Source organism: Triticum dicoccoides, chromosome 7A (genome assembly GCF_002162155.2).
Source record: "Triticum dicoccoides isolate Atlit2015 ecotype Zavitan chromosome 7A, WEW_v2.0, whole genome shotgun sequence".
Taxonomy (NCBI): domain Eukaryota; kingdom Viridiplantae; phylum Streptophyta; class Magnoliopsida; order Poales; family Poaceae; genus Triticum; species Triticum dicoccoides.
This window is the reverse complement of record NC_041392.1, coordinates 97438688-97448728: the sequence shown is the minus strand read 5'-3', so window position 1 is coordinate 97448728 and position 10041 is coordinate 97438688. Positions and strand designations below refer to the sequence as shown.

The following is a 10041-nucleotide window of genomic DNA, read 5'->3' as shown; positions in this document are numbered from 1 at the left end:
GACCAGCCGGAGCGTGACGGCCTCGCCAGCGCTCGTACCCCTCCAGCGCGGCTCCGCGCGCCGCCGGGCGTTCTCTTCGGAGGCCAGAAGCTCCTGCACCTTGGCGCTCTCCAGCTCCGCCTCCGCCGCGGCGAGCTTGGCCTTCGCCTTCACCAGCTCCGCCTCCGCCACGGCGAGCTTGGCCTTCGCCTTCACCAGCTCCGCCTCCACGGCCCGGTTCGCCGCGGCGAGTTCGGCGTTCGCCTTAGCCGTCTCTGTCTCCGTGGCACGCTTCGCGGCGGCCATCTCGGCCTTCGTCTTCACCGCCTCCGCCACGGCCGCGGCGAGTTCGGCCTTCATCTTCACCGCCTCCGCCTCTGCCTCTCGCTTGGCGGCGGCGAGCTCGGCCTTCGTCTTCACCACATCCGTCAGAGACGCGGCGAGCTGGGCCTTCGTCTTCACCACCTCCGCCTCCGCTGCTTGCTTCGCTGCGGCGAGCTCTGCTTTGGTCTCCTCCAGCTCCGCCACCTTCGCGGCGAGCTCGTTCTTCGCCCCCTCCAGCTGCTCCCGCAGCGCCGCGGCTTCGCGCTCCCAGGCCTGAACACAAACAAGATGATCGAGGACTCCCGACAAGCACCTACCGATCGAACGATTTCCCATGGCATTTGCTGGCAATACCTGCCGAATCGCTGCGCCGTCGGAAGGCTCGTTCGCCGCAAACGCGCGCTCCTGCGGCTGCGCAACGGAGCAACGCAGGTGCATCAGCTCCCGTGCAGCCTTCGTGGTGTCTCCGTCGTGCCTGCAGGGGAAATGCTGTGGCGGTGGCGAGCGCACGCTGGACAACACTGAAAGAGGCGAAACCTCCTCCCCGCCGTCGGCTTCCTCCCAAGTCCTCTTCTTCGCCGACGCCGACGCCGACGCTTGCGCGGCCGTCTTCTCCCCCTGCTCCCCGCTTGTGTCATGGACGGAGGGATCCGTACCTAGATAGCACGCAACACCATCCTAAGGGCTCGATGAAACAGGGGAATCAGAGGGATTTGGAACAGAATAATACGAGTTGAGGAAGGCGGCGGCGGCAGGGATGCGGCAGTAAGGCGGCTGCGGGGCCTTGAGCACGTAGGAGGGAGCAGGTTCCTGAGATCAACAGCGGCGCCACCATGAGCACTTAGCAGCTTCAGCATCGACTGGCTTTCCTCAACGGTGAGCACCGGGTTGCAGGAGGAGCGGTTGGACCGCTCGCGCCACTCCACGGCGCAGGGCCACGGCTCCGGCGACGAGAGGAAGAAGAACTCGTGTTTCCACTTGATGGAGTTGGCATCCGGTTCGGCAAACCCCTGAAGCACAAGCCGGAGCTGTCCCGCCTGGGCCGGAATGAGTACCAGCCTTTTTCGTGCTCCTGGCAGAGACTGCACATCACGAAGAAACGCCGGAACACCGCGAGCGACGGCGGCACCCCAGCGGAGTCGCAGAGCGCGTGGAAGCCCGCCATGGCGCGCCACCCGTTGGGCGAGAGCTGCGCCGGCGCGATGCCGAAGTGGGCGAGCACCTCGCGGAAGAAGCGGTGCAGCGGGACGCGCATCCCGGCCTTGAGCGCCCTCGCGTACACGCAGATGGCCCCCGGCGGCGGCGTCGAGTTCGCGCGCAGGTCGCCTGCGGGGCGCGCGGTGAACTCCTTGGGTACGCCGTACTTCTCGCAGAGCGCGTCGACCTCGTCCTGGGTGCGCAGGGACGAGGCGAAGCCCTCGGCGCCCGTGGCCCTCGACGGCACGGCGGCGTAGGCGGAGAGGAGTTCGGCCGCGGTGACGACGCCATGTTCCGGGTTGACGGAGGAGGAGGTAGGCATGGTGCGCGTCGGTGCTGCTGCCAGCCGGCGGCGTCTCCTCCGTTCCTGCAGACTGCAATGACCCCTTTTGACTATATCTTGACCGAGAATCTTTCAGGCTTGAGGCCGATTTGGGCTTCGTTGGCTGGTCTCCAAAGAAAAGGATGAGACAAACGGAAGTGAAGTTTCTCGAAGCTTGGATGAAGAGTAAAATAAATAAAAATATAAAAAGTATATATAATATTGTTTTGCCAGATGTTCTAAGATCTGGCAAAATTTCATTATGAAATCACATTTTTAAAAGGCGCGGCAAAAAAAAATCGATACTTGAAGATGCTACCCCTCGTAGGTCGCCTGTGCCATGTAGAAGAGGCGTCCTCAACTTCGATCTACTCCGATTTGCGCCGATCCCGGTCCCTGGCGGCTTTGGTTGCCAATTATCAGACATCGACTGCGCGGATTTGATGGGTTGGGGCTGATCCGGGGGAAACCCCTGGCCGGCGCGGCGGCCACACCAAAGACGTTGCCTTTGGGCATCGTTTCCCTTGCTGAAGGCTTCAATGGGATCCCCTTTCCTTCCACCCCGCCCATGAGCTCAGATGAAAACCTCAGGTCCTCTTTTCCTGATGATAAGGGCATTTTGGTGGCATGTTCCTTCCTGAAAGTGTCGTCCAGGGACTGCTTGAGTGGTGGTGGAGTTGGGCCTGATTCAACGATGGCATATGGTGTCCTTATCTCATCTTCGGCAACCTGCTCTTGTCCAGGTGCGCGAGAGTTCCAGCCGCTGGTGTGAGGGGATTGGTGTCCCTTCCTCGGTGTGGGTGGTAGGCCTTTGGCTTTGGTGATTCCTATCCTTGACCGGTGCATGGTGTTGCATCCTTTTGGCCTTCTCCCGGGTTTCAGCGCCTTCGTTCGACAACTCTCATATGGTTTTCTACCATGCTGCTGTCGACGACAGTGATTGGGTGGTCGGTTCTCCATTTCATGTGGGTATGTTCCTCGTGCCTCTCCTTTGGCAGCTTGGGCACTTTGATTTGGGTTTTAGGGTGAACTACTCCGTCGGCCACTGGGGCGGCACCCGTCGAGCTTGGGTGAAAGGGTAGATGCCCTTTGCGGCGGCGGAATCAGATCGTGTGTAGCCCCTGTTTGGTCCTTTGGTGGCAGTCGGCGACACAAAACATGCATGGTGGTGCCCTCCTCCCGTCGCCTTAGTAGATTAGCTAGTTTCGGCATAGTGGCGTTCGATGGTATTGGTGTTGTGTGCTCACTGCCTTCAAGTTGTTCTATTGAGCACATTGAATCTTCAATTCTGCTTTTCTTTCTTTCTCGTTGTAAGTTGCAGTCATGTAATTCTAATCGGTCGATGGCTTTGTTAATTCAAAACCGGGATCTTCTTGAACCTTCGTTCTAAAAAAAGGAATATAGCATCGACTGAGACATAACGAAGTTTCAGTCGAGCGAGACTTAATAAAACTGAAATGAGAAACAAGAACCTTAGTGACTATGTAAGATGTGAGTTTGTACTAGGAGGACTAGGCGTGCTTCCTAAGCTATCGATGTTGTTGGGATTTCATGTTTCTTTTATTATTTGGATTGGCATTTGGGGAAGATCATGTAGTGTTTTCTTTGTAATGCCGTGTTTTGGGGCGTCTTCTTGGCACTATGGTTTAATGTTATCTTCTAATCAATTTTCATACTTATATAGGGAGTTCCTTGTACTAATGGCCGCATGTAATATATTGATTTTATATTGTCAAATATTGATGCTTTTTTCTAGGTGGTGAGAAGGTAGGCATGATTTATGTGTTTTTATAGGCCTGTTGTTGTCGATTGATTGGAAAAGTCGCTTATCCATTCAGAATTGTGACCAAATCCAAAATTGAAAACCTCAGATTGAATGAGAGTGCTCCTTAGAAGTCATTGATCAGGTCAAAATTATGAACCAAATTCAATATTTGACACTTCTATTAAATGGGAGAGCTCCAAAGTTAGGTAGCGTAGGAAATTAAATAGAATCGTGAACCAAATTCAAAATTGAACACCTCATTTGAATCAGAGGGATTCTTGAGAAATCGTTGAGCCAGACAAAGTTGTGAGCCAGATTCAAAATTGAACACTTCGATTGAATGGGAGAGCTTCTATGTTAAGGAGCATAGTGAATTAGAAGATGCTTACTATATGCAATAGTAGAAGAATTTAGAAGGGAAAAAACGTGTCAAAACATAACATTTATGGGCCTCTTTGATTCACAACAATCTATAAAGAGAAAAGTAAGTTTTTGGTCTGTCAAGTTCCCCAAAAATATAGACTTGGTCCCTCAAGATCTTTTGGTAGACATTTGGTCCTACAAGTCTCAAAACGGAAAAGTTTCGTCCAAAACCAGATTTTGATCGTGTTTTCACCGATTAATAGTAAATCTAAAAAAATATAGAAAAAAATGAAATTTTGTGGCAACCAAGATGATTAGGTGCGTGAAAATTTATGTGGTGTTTCGACATTCGTGGAGCTTGTGGCAAAAAATATCAAATTTTGCCTCAAAAAAATGTCAAAAATTGTTCTTTTTGTAGAGCTCCTCGGATGTTATTTGACCACAAACATTTACACGCACTTAGCGCACCCAAGCATCTTGGTTGTCACAAAATTTCAGATTTTTTTGCTATTTTTTGATTTTACTGTTCATCGATCAAACTTGGTCAACGTACTCAAAATCTAGTTTTGGACCGAACTTATCTGGTTTTGAGAGTTGAAGGATCAAATGTCTACCAAAAAATTCTGTGGCATCGAGTCTATACTTTTGGGAAACTTGAGGGACCAAAGAGTAAGTATTAAAAATCACATCCAAAATATTATTCGACATACATCACACAAGCTAGGGCATGAGCTATGGAGGCTACACCGTCGAGCTCTGCCTCGCTGATCCACGCAGTAGTTAAAATCGCACGAAGCAATAATTTTCACCCAACCTACCCAATGCAGTATCCATCGCCTCACTGAGAGGGACGGGAACTTGGTGCTCTCGGGTTCTGGCGCACCCTATATGCGCCAAAAAAATTAGTAATTCACAAAAAGTTTAAAAAATTATAAATCTTCTTTGGAATCAAACATGATCAGGTATTCTACTCGTATAAAAAGTTTGGACAAGAAATGACTCATTTCGACTTCAGGGCAAAAAAGAGAAGTTTACGACGACAATATAGCGTGTATAGTACTTGTATATAGCGTTTTTTGCCAAATCTTCGACCTAGGATGCAACACAAGTCATTCTCCGATGAATCTTTTTATACGACTACAATACTTGATCATGTTTGATGTTGAATTACTATTTTTTTTTTGCATATACTCTGTCTCGCCGCATGTTTTGTCCCGAAGCCCCCGATCGATCCCTTTTCTCCTGCCTCCCCAGTCCCCACGCATGGATGAGTTGAGTTGGTGAGAGCGAAAAGAAAGCGAGGAGCAGCCAGCGTGGTGCAGTGTCGCAGAGGAAGCTGGTCTTTTTTCCTTTTTTGAACGAACAGAACTGCCTGCCTTTGGTTGCCTGACAAAAGCTGTTTTCTTTCTTATTCTGCTGCTTCTTCTTTTTTTCTGAACACGAATCTGTTTTCTCTGCACATGGTTCAAAACGGCCTCACGATCCGAGCGGCAACGGAGCAGCCTCGTTGGCTCGTTGCTCATGCATGCGCATGGTCTCGGAAACATGCAAGAATCACTGCGTTGCATTTTACTAGTACTGTACCACTTGTGATCCATGGAGCGGGCGAGAGAACGGAAACGGAAGAAAAGAAAGCAGCCGTGGTGCGGCAGACTGTGGCGGAAACAGGCGACGGAGGAAGCAACGACAAAAGACTTTCCAACGACTGGCCATGTTGGAAACACGACCGGGTAAGCTGGCTGGCTGCTCCTCGCTTTCTTTTCGCTCTCACCAACCCAACTCATGCGTGCGTGGGGAGGCAGGAGAATAGGGATCGATCGGGGGCTTCGAGAGAAAAGATGCGACGAGAAAAAAGTACCGGCTCTCGGTGAGGCGATGGATGTTGCATCGGGTCGGTTGGGTGAAAATTATTGCTTCGTGCGATTTAAACTACTGCGTGGGTGGTGGGTCAGCGAGGCGGAGCACGACGTATGTCTATTCATGTCGATTAATCTTTTGGATGTGATTTTTAATGTTAAATGAGTGATTTTAGATACTTGCTTCCTCCGTCCCACAATGGATGTATCGAAATTGGTTGCGTCTGCACCCCTATTCTGCGAATATACATCCGAAAGTTTATAGAAATGAGTATGAACATTCACATTACCAAGTTTTTCTTTCATTTTCTTTCTTCTTTAGGATAATACCAATGTAATTCATTCCTCCCAAGGCTTCTGTTTTTGTTTTCATTTTTGTATTTGTTTTTTTTTACCGCAACAATTTTTGTTTAACCGGGTCGTTGTGTCGATCTTAGTTCCACCATCTTAAAGTCCATAGTGTAAGAATATTGTTGGAATCCGATATGACCGGCGTACTTATCATGTGATTAATTAAGAAAAAATCCTTAATTCCCTTTTTTGTCTCCTTCCATTAATCATATAATTTCGATGTACGTGTGTGCAAGTAAATATACCTGTCAATATATAAACTGTGATGGTCATACAGTGATTGTTCATAGGAAAAAAATGGCTAAAACCAGAAAAAATCAGGCACCTGTCACACAGGTGGTCCCAACTTTAAAATGCCGATCTAAATACTTTGACTTGAGACCAGGTGCCTATACACCACAAGTTAAATAGGCACTATCTTCGTCAGGTAGTAGTAAACAAGTACTAAGATGTTTGCAGCTTCATAGATTTTTTTAAAAAGAAATATATTAATATTGCGGAGATACCAATTACATCCAACCTGTGCATCAACAAAAAATCATAAAGACATCTAAGATACACACAACCTGAAAAAAAATTGGCCTCGGTAAAGTGATCAACTCCTCTCAGCATCAGCACACAACCAGCACCAAAGACAGCATTCTGAAAACATAAAAGGCCTTCAAAAGCGATGCCTTCAAAAAGAAAATAATGCATAAGCGCTGTCGTTGTTGCAGCTTCATAAATGTCTGCTGAACACACATCAAGCAAAACATTTTTGTTTCATTTGCCCACGGTAGTCGATTGTCTCCTGAGCGTGAAACAACAAAGCCACGTAGCAATGGCTGCTGCATTGTGTATCTGACGAACCTGCAGCTACATAGAATTGGTATGCAACTCTACGTTACTCGATCGCATAGAGGAAAACGATCAAATATGGCCAATCCTAACATTTTGCGCGCGCAACGTGAATCATCATCGTTGCCGTTTCATGTGGATGCGAGCACCTTGCATGTGCCTGGCTCTTTTCCCTCTCTTTTCCTGCACACGCAATGACACATGCGTGTCTTACATCAAGACATGCATGTGTACTTTATCTTCCTTCTCTCTTCTAATTTCATCATTTTTCATTTTGTCTTGACAATTTAGATGGTTTATATCTTTAAAACCATAATTGCGTTTTTGAAACTTTCTGAATAGTCGGTTTGCACTTTATTAGAAATATTAAAGAACTTCCCTAGAAATTTTATCCGGAACCGAAGAACTTTGTTAACACGTTGTCTAAACTTTGTCATAAAAATCAGAAGAAATTTATATACACAGTGTGATTTTTAGTTCATGATGGGTTAAAAAAAGGAATCTCCAGAATATCAATTTGTATGCCAGATCTTAATTAGCATCCACGTAGGTTAGGCACGCAACTACAAAGAAATGAGGTAATATCACTGGTAGTCACATAACTTGCGTCGGATGTGTAGTTTGGTATTAAAACTTAAAAAATATGTTTTTTGGTCATCTAACTTGTGTTTCGGTACAAATACGATCACTCTGGCTGTCTGCACGCGTATCCGCCGCCCGCGTGGCACGCATGTTAGCGTAATGCACTTTTACATATAAGCCCCTTGATATTTAATTACCCTTAAAGTTCCTCAAATAAAATAAAAAAGCCTCCAGCTGATGGTTTTGAACCCACTATCACCTAATAATACACTGGCATGTAAATCCACCTCACCAGCGCATGTCGACCTTAGAAGTGCACTATTAATTTTTTTAAAGGAGGCCATCGACTAATAAATATTTAATTATACACATATAAGCCTCAAGTGAATGACAGGTGCAATAGGATTGTGGTCAACGCTGTCAACTTTTCTTGGTCAATCAGATAAATGGGCCCAAATGCCACTAACTGGTTAAGGTTAGAGTCTAACTGGATAATTTAGGATTGGGGCCACAAGTCAGTGGGACACTAACAACATGTTAGGCTAATCTATGCAGGGCCCGCCTGTCCGTCGGTCAACCATGGGTTCTTCACCCGCACGTGGATAATTTTTCCAGAAAAGGTGCCTGACAGAGTTGATCTACCTTGAACATGGGCGCGCGTGAGCTAACCACTGCACCAAGCAACTATTTGTGTTCATAAAGAGAGACACTGAATTTTCTATTTTTGCAATAATGACGACTACTCGTATCCAAATTTTTTGGAATGAATTTCTATTAAGAGAAAAATTATTAGAGGCCAAAATTTTTGAATTTAAACAAGAGAAGCTAGTCTAAAAATACATGGACGTAACTTAAATCCTTAGATAGGCATACTATATCAGACCCTCTTTTTGGAAAAAATGTATTATTCACGCTCAATTTAAAAAATTGTGTTAGTTAAAATATTGCTCTCAGTGCCGCAAACAATGAATTGGGTTCATGACTTTCTATAAGAAACGAGTCAGGCTGACTTTTAAACTAAATATATTTAGACACTAAAAATGAATTCAAAATTTCGGGCGAAAAAACCCGGGATTGCTGAGATATTTCAAAAACCGGATTTTGCAGCCCCTTCCAAAAAAACTCGGAAAAAAGGATCTTGCTCAAGAACAAGTTTGTTACATTTTGGTTTAAACATTATACCTTTTGAAGCGTTTTATAATTTGAATTACAATTGACAGTTTCTGGCAAAAATAGTTTTTCTGTAAACGTATATTTGTGGCCGAACCTGGTAAAACGGAACCAGTCTAAAAGCAAATGTATCTCTTTGAAAGCATGGAATTGTCTTTATTATGGTGGTTCTCTAGTGTTTGCGTATATGGAAAGTCTTGAGTTCGAATCCCCACCTGTTGCCTTCTTATTTCTCACTTGTTCGGATCCATACGTGCTGATGGGGTCTTTTGTGTGTTTAAATATAGAGTGAGGGTTGTTTCTGCAAAAAGATGCGCGGGCATGTTGCACCAATTTTTTTCATTCGCTGACAGTAGGCCACAGCCCAGCTGGCATGCCATATAAGCACGGGATACGTCCCGATACGGACAAAGTGACCGTATTCACACAAGATGACAAGTTATGTGACCACAATTCTGTATTTTACAAGTTTTGTAACCAAACTGAACATTGAGCGCAAGTTGTATGACTTCTAGTGATATTACCTCAAAAGAAATCTACTTCAGTATTGCCTCCCCAGAACGTCATCAATGCAGCCCTTGTGACAAAGAATATAAAGGGTTGTACCATGCATTGCATGGCTGACAGAGTGGTGGGCCTCATCAATTGGACACCACGCTTGATGAGCAGCAGCGATTCGAGTTGCGCGCGCATAGAGTTAGGAAAAATCCATGTCCAAAAACGATCGACGAGCAATGTGATTTCCAAAAAAATAAGGACCACGATAACACCCGAATGTTCGGGGAGGGGAGGGATCAGACCGAACGTTTTGTTCGATCAGGAGAGAGGACCGAACGAACAATTTTGTTCGTTACGATCTCCATCCCTCGCGAACGACCTACCGCTCGCCCTCAGCGGGTCAGCCCAATGGCTCCAACGGACAGGCCCAAAAACGCCAATGAATTGAAGAATTAAAAAAACAAAGAGTTGCATTTTCTATTGGCCCACAAACTGCTACTGCGTCTCCCAAAAAATAGATAGAAACAAAAAGAGGCCTAAAAATGCACTGGACCAAGAAAACTCTCCTAGAAAATAATCTAGAAAATCCATACTACGCTAAAAAAGTTGCCATGCTCTAATGAACAAAACTACCATATAATCATGAAAAAAGGGTACTTATATTTACATGATTTGCCATAATGTTCATACACACTTCATTACAACTGAGTGTGGAAAGTATGCCATGAAATTATGAAAAAATAGAAAAAAACAAAAAAATTGGACATATAGGATAGAAGAAAAAAGATTTCTACAAA

The 10041-nt window shown here is 46.0% G+C and overlaps 1 pseudogene; it reads right to left on the bottom strand.

Moving 5' to 3' along the window:
- LOC119333189 overlaps window positions 1-1894 on the bottom strand; it is a 3814-nt pseudogene extending 1920 nt beyond the window's left edge.
- Window positions 1895-10041: the final 8147 nt, after the last annotated feature.